This window comes from Pseudorca crassidens, chromosome X (assembly GCF_039906515.1).
Source record: "Pseudorca crassidens isolate mPseCra1 chromosome X, mPseCra1.hap1, whole genome shotgun sequence".
Taxonomy (NCBI): Eukaryota; Metazoa; Chordata; class Mammalia; order Artiodactyla; family Delphinidae; genus Pseudorca; species Pseudorca crassidens.
In genome coordinates, this window is record NC_090317.1 from 122004022 (window position 1) to 122010786 (window position 6765).

A 6765-nucleotide genomic window follows, 5' to 3' on the forward strand; every position below is an offset into this window, starting at 1 on the left:
TCTTAAAAATCCAGAGTCCTCAGTCATCAGTCTGAAGGCTTTTATTGGGTTTTTTTGGGTTTAGAGGTGACCAGAGGCTCCCAGCAAAACATTGGATTATGTGTTTGGTCAACCAAATGGGAACAGCTAGGAAAGCAAAGAAGCTGTGAAGGTATAGCTGGAATCAAGAAAAGGTCATCTCCTCAGTGGGGCTAGAAAGGAAAGTTGTAAGTCAGCCTTAATTCTTTTTTTTTTTAACTTTTAAATTAAAAAAATTTTTTTAACATCTTTATTGGAGTATAATTGCTTTACAATGGTGTGTTAGTTTCTGCTGTATAACAAAGTGAATCAGCTATACATATACATATGTCCCCATATCTCCTCCCTCTTGCGTCTCCCTCCCATCTTCCCTATCCCACCCCCCTAGGTGGTCACAAAGCACCAAGCTGATCTCCCTGTGCTATGTGGGTTTAGGGTTCTCACCCGCAGTCAACACACAGGCTGGGTGGATCTAGGTCACGGTAACTTCAGGTTGATTTGCCGCCCGGTGTTGCCTTACCGCTTCATTAACAGCTTGTTAAACCAGTCGGTAAAGCCATTTAGAAAATTCCTGGTAAGAGGGAACCAATGGGAGCACCATGTATTGAATGTCACTTTGATACCTCCCAGGATCCACTAACAGGACTTTTTTTTACCTGTGTTGATGTGTGCTGTTCCGATATTTACAGTCTGCAGACCCTTACATGTGAGCCCATTTTAATGACACTGGAGAGCAAAAAGGAAAAAAAAAAAAAAGATCCATCCAAGGCTTTCCTGAAATCAATACCGTAATTACATTTTAGACCCTCCAGGTATTAATCTCCTTTCTTTCAGAAAAGCATTCCATTTTCCTAGCATTGGTCTCTTAGAAATAATACTGCTTCTCCATGGCTCTGTTGAATTTTTTTCCCCCTGAGGGAGAAGGAAAAGCAAGCTTTTCCTTTTCACCTTCTTTTCTCCTACAGCCCTTCTCTCTTTTAAATTGAATGTTCATTCATGCTCTAAAAAGACTGTGCACAGACAAAGGGCTGATGTGAAAATATTTTATAATGTCAACAGCTTGAACATAAGCTGTTTTCAGTGCTTTCTGACAATCCTTGATTTCATTATTTTATTTAACAAATATTATGTTTTTTCCTCTAAAAATAATGCTAATACTATTTGCTGAACACTTGTTACAGGCTAATGGTTGTTCCAAACACTTGACATGAATTGACAGATTTAAATCTCATTAGAACTCTGTGAAATCAGTACTCTTTTCACATTAGGACTCCAATGCATGGAAAGTTTGGAACGTTTTCCCAAAGGCTCACAGCTAGTAAAGGCAGAACAAAGATTTGATCCCAGGCAGTCTCACTCCAGCACCTGCATGCCCAACCACTAAGCTATATCTGGCTGAATCTGTATGTATGTACCTTACACTGGGCTACGTGCCGAGAGGACTGTAAAAAATTAAACACAATTGGTGCCTGTACTGGATTGAATAGTGTTCCCCCCAAATTCATGTCCACTTAGAACCTCAGATTGTGACCTTATTTGAAAACTGGATCTTTGTAGTTATAATTAGTTAAGATGAAGTCATACTGACCTATACTCTGAAAACTGTAAAACATTGATGAAGGAAATTGAAGATGATACAAAGAAATGGAAAGACATCCCATGCTCTTGGATTGGAAGAATTAATATTGCTAAAATGGCCATACGACCCAAAGCAATCTACAGATTTAATGCAATCCCTATCAAAATACCCATGACATTTTTCACAGAACTAGAACAAATAATTCTAAAATATATATGGAACCACAAAAGACCCTAACTTGCCAAAGCAATCTTGCGGAAAAAGAAGAAAGCTGGAGGTATCACTCTTCCTGACTTCAGATTATACTACAAAGCTACAGTAATCAAAACAGTATGGTACTGACACAAAAACAGACATATAGATCAGTGGAACAGAATAGAGAGCCCAGAAATAAACCCAGGCACCTATGGTCAGTTAATCTACTACAAAGGAGGCGAGAATATACAATGGAGAAAAGACAGTTTCTTCAGTCAGTGGTGCTGGGAAAACCAGACAGCTGCATGAAAAAGAATGAAATTAGAACATTCTCTCACACCATATACAAAAATAAACTCAAAATGGATCAAAGACCTAAATGTAAGACTGGAAATAATAAAACTCCTAGAAGAGAACATAGGCGGAACACTCTTTGACATAAATCGTAGCAATATTTTTTGGAGCTGTCTCCTAAGGCAAAAGAAATAAAAGCAGAAATAAACAAATGAGACCTAATTAAACTTAAAAGCTTTTGCACAGCAAAGGAAACCATCAATGAAACAAAAAGACAATCTACAGAATGGGAGAAAATATTTGCAAATGATGTGACCAACAAGGGGTTAATATCCAGAATGTATAAAGAGCCCGTACAACTCAACATCAAAAAAACAACCCAATCAAAAAAACAACCCAATCAAAAAAATGGGCTGAAGACATTGCCTAGAGTCACACACTAGGACATGGTGAATGGATTTGCCTCTGTGACAGTGGATCAGTCCCTTAACTGTACTGTGTTTCAGTTTCCTTATCCCTAGAATGATGATGGTGATGATGTTGATGGTAATGATGGTGGTGATGCTGCTGCTGATGGCAGTGATGATGATGGTTGTCATGTACCGCAGGCTAACTCCATGCTAGGGTCTCTGATGGGAAACGATTCTTCTCTATTTTACAGGAGAATAAACTGACCAAGGCCACCATTCCTGTGATCACAGGATGATCTGGCAGAATTTGTGTGAAAGCAATTTGTAAACTGTCCTTGTGCTGCACAAATGTTAGTTATATACAGCAAAAGTCCTCCTAATAAGTTCCTCCCACTGGCCTTGGTATGCCAACTTAGGCATTTTCAACACTTAAATCAGGAAAATGTTTTCCTTTCTGTATTAGGTCAAAGTGAAACAATAAAAACTCTATTGTCCCCTTTTACCAAAGAAGTTTATTCATACTGTCTATAGATAGAGTCTTTTCATTTTCAGTCAGGCTTTTTGATGTTTAGATGATAATTTAAAATTGTAAGAGTTACAGTAGACCACACAAGAATGGACTTCATTCATAGGTGATAGATTCTGAATGATGTCTGTAGTGAAATAAAACATTATTAATTAAAGGTGGGTAGGAAGGGAAGTTAGAACTAATGTTTATTCGGGTACCAATCAATTTAGCCCTTACCTACAATGTATAAGGTAGATATTATTGTTATATGTATTTTACAATATCTTCAGTACTGGGGCATTAAAGCTTTCCCCAAGGACAGCCTGCAGATATGAGACCAAGGGAGAGTTTAAACTCAGATCTGACTCCACAAACTATACCTCTACAACGATGCCACCTGCCTTCCAGAAGAATGGGCAAATAACTACATAGAGGTAGAATAATTTGAAGGAGAAAAACTTCCCTTTCTAAATTTTTCTACCTGGTATACATGGCAAAAGCTGATGGGAGTATTTAGAAAGGAACTGGGATAGCACTCAGTGTGTTTTGGTTTCTGAGCCCAAAGTTACATTAACGTGCTGTGTGGTATGAGGCATGTCACTCTAATGCTATGTGTTTTGGTCCTGATAAGATATGGTATTAATAGTCAGAAAATAGTTAGGCATTAAGTTTGAACTGCAATTGTCTTTCAGAAAAATTATCTGAAACTTGGAAATAGGCAAATCGGCAAAAAAAAAAAAGGGGGGGTTACAAGCGTTCTTTCGGCGCGGTGCTGGGCTTGACATTGCGTTATCTGGGCCATTTTACCACTCTGTAGAGGCAGAGGTGAACGTGCAGAATTTTGTTCAGTAGAAATGTGAATAATTTCTGTCTGAAGAAGAGAGAACTCCAAAGGTTACTGCTTATGGCCTGTTGGACATCGACCAGTTTGGTTTCTAAGGCCAGAAAACTTTATTCTAACAGTGCTTATAAATACCTAACTTCTCAAATTCTCTTAGGACTGGTTTTAATACTTTACTGTTTTTTTTTAAATCAACTAATAAGTTAAATACAATTTTTGACTTGTGTTAATTTTATATTTGTATGAGAGTCATGATTTGAAAATTATGGTTTAAGAGTTTTTAGCTAGGAAGCCTCAAATCTATAGCCTTTTCTGGAATCTCTGCCTCTGCTTCCTCCAAGTGACACAGCAATGGCACTGGAAGTCGAGACAGTCACCTGGCACTCTGGGCTCCTTCTGCAGCAATTGACAGGCAAAGAAGGGGGTTATGTGCTAGCTGGGGTGATTGTTCCTGAGGATCAAGAGGAAATTGAGTTGCTACTATACGATGGGAATAAAGGAAAGCATGTAAATATATCTGAAATGCAGCAGACCCCCTCTTAGAGCTCCATGTCTTAGAAGGCCCATGCCTTCTGATAAAAAAGTGAAGGGAAAAGGTCAATGGGAAACTATTACAAAAACTTAATACAGGCAGAACTGCTAATGTCCCAGACCCTTAAGGATCTGTAGAATTAGGGTTTTTCAGAACACACTTTGAAAAATCCTAATCTAGTGCAATTCTTTCATTGTTACAGACCCCAAACCTGCTTAAGTTTTCACAGCAATTTTTATCTAACTGGCTAGTAATAGGTTCCTTAGTTCTCTGAGCCTCTCATGCAACACTCAATTAAGTTCTTAATAAGTATTCAATATTCACTGAAGAAATACCGTACTGATTTAACCACCTACTAAGTGCCAGGCACAGATCTAGACCTTGGGAATACAACACTGAACCTATGTTTCTACTTTCTTACATGAAGCTGTCCTTTAAGTGTGTGTGGGGGGGGTGGGGGGGGAGAGAGAGAGAGAGAAACAAGAAATAAGTATATAAAAGCATCATTTGGAAAGTGACAAATGCTATGTAAAATATAAGGCAGGAATGATTATAGTGGTTAGAGGCTACTAGTTTATATAGGATGGTCAGAGAAAGCTTCTCTGATAAGAAGACATTGGAGCAGAGACCTGAATTCAATCAGTGAGTGTGTTAATTAAATCAGTGAATTAAAGCCCTGAGTGTATCTAGAGTAAGGGCTGGCAAAGTACGGCCCACAGGACAGATCTGGCCTGCCACTTGCTTCTGTAAATAAAGTTTTGTTGGAACACAGCCACATCCATTTGTGCACACATTGTCTATAACTGTTTTCATACCATAAGAGCAGAGTTGAGTAGTTGCAGCAGAGGCGATATGGCCTGCAAAGCCTAACCAATTTACTATCTGGCCTTAAAAAGTTCGACAACTCCTGGTCTAGGGAAAGAGGGTACCAGGCAGAAGAAATAGCACGTGCAAAGGCTCTGAGGTAGAAGTGTGGTTAGCATGTTTAAGCACTGGGCAGTATGCCTGGAGGAAGTGGGGATGGATGGGAGAGGGTTGTGGAGTGGAGGGAGGGAAGGTCAGATCATGTGGCCACAGTGAAGGTTCTGGCTTATTCTCTGAGTAAGATGGGAAGCCACTGGAGGTTTAAAGCAGAGTGACATGATCTGATTTATGCCTTGAAAGGAGCTTTCTCGCTACTGTCCTTCTTGTATCTCTTCTGCCTTTCTCAATACCCTGCCCCTAAATCTTTGGCCTCAGAAAGCAGGGATAGCTTAAGAAGTGATTATACATTGAGGTGTTGAAGCCTTGGTTAGTTCTAATCCTTGCATATGAAGGGTCTCCTAGCTCTTGATTCTATCATGTTTGAGGACCTGGAGCTTCTGATGAGGCTTCAGTGTGCGTGAGGACTGACCGAGCTGTCCACTCCATGACCAACCCTAGGGCCTACCAGAAAAAGGCTGGCATGGCACACACTTCACAAAGACCACCCCAGAGCTTTGCTCTTCTCTTTGAAGACACATTCACCTATTTATGAATCATTTATGCCAAAGTAATAATGTACTTTCTAAATGCTGACTTGTGGTCTAAAAACATCTAATACACACTACCCTCAGCTTGGGGGAAGCTATATTACTTGTTATTTTTGAGATGCATTTGCACCAACATAGGAATATTCCATCTTTTCTTATGTGGGGACATGTGTGATGATGTGAAGACCATTTCCCCTCCTTCAAAAATGGAAATAAACACCTTCTAAAATGAATTCCATTGGTCTTTTATTCAACTCCAGTATCTTTTGGGCCATTCAATAACACACGATATTTACTGTCAGTGAAGATGTTCTTAATACTATATGCACCATTTGAGCTACCTCTCTTGGGCGTGTTCAACAGAAATATTCTATTGTACGCTGTCCTTTACCAATTTATTTTGTTATCCATGAGGGTGGGTCAGTGGTACCATGACTTTTTACTTTCCAGGCTTTTATTTTCCTAGACAGTGTGGATATAGTGAAAGGATATAGTCTGAGGAGTTAGGAAGCAAATTATGCCAGATGTTCAACCTTGAATATGATAGGTGGCTTGGGTGAGGTGTCTGATTCGTGGAGCGTCTGTTTATCTATTGACCCTTTGTGATTGGCCACCTTGGACAATTATTAGAATTGAATGCTGTTGCTGTTGTAGACATCAAAACATGTTGATATGTTGAAAGCACTATATGAATATGAAGTTGTGGTGTTATTTTTAATTCTTCTACTTCGTGATCTATGAAGAGTATGCATTACTTGAATCACTCAGTCTATACTGAGGAAAAAAAAGAAAAAAAGCAAACGCAAATTGGTGAAAATAAGAAGTTTAAAGCAGAGGTTAAAACATTAAAAAAGGCTATTTGGCAGATATATGGTTT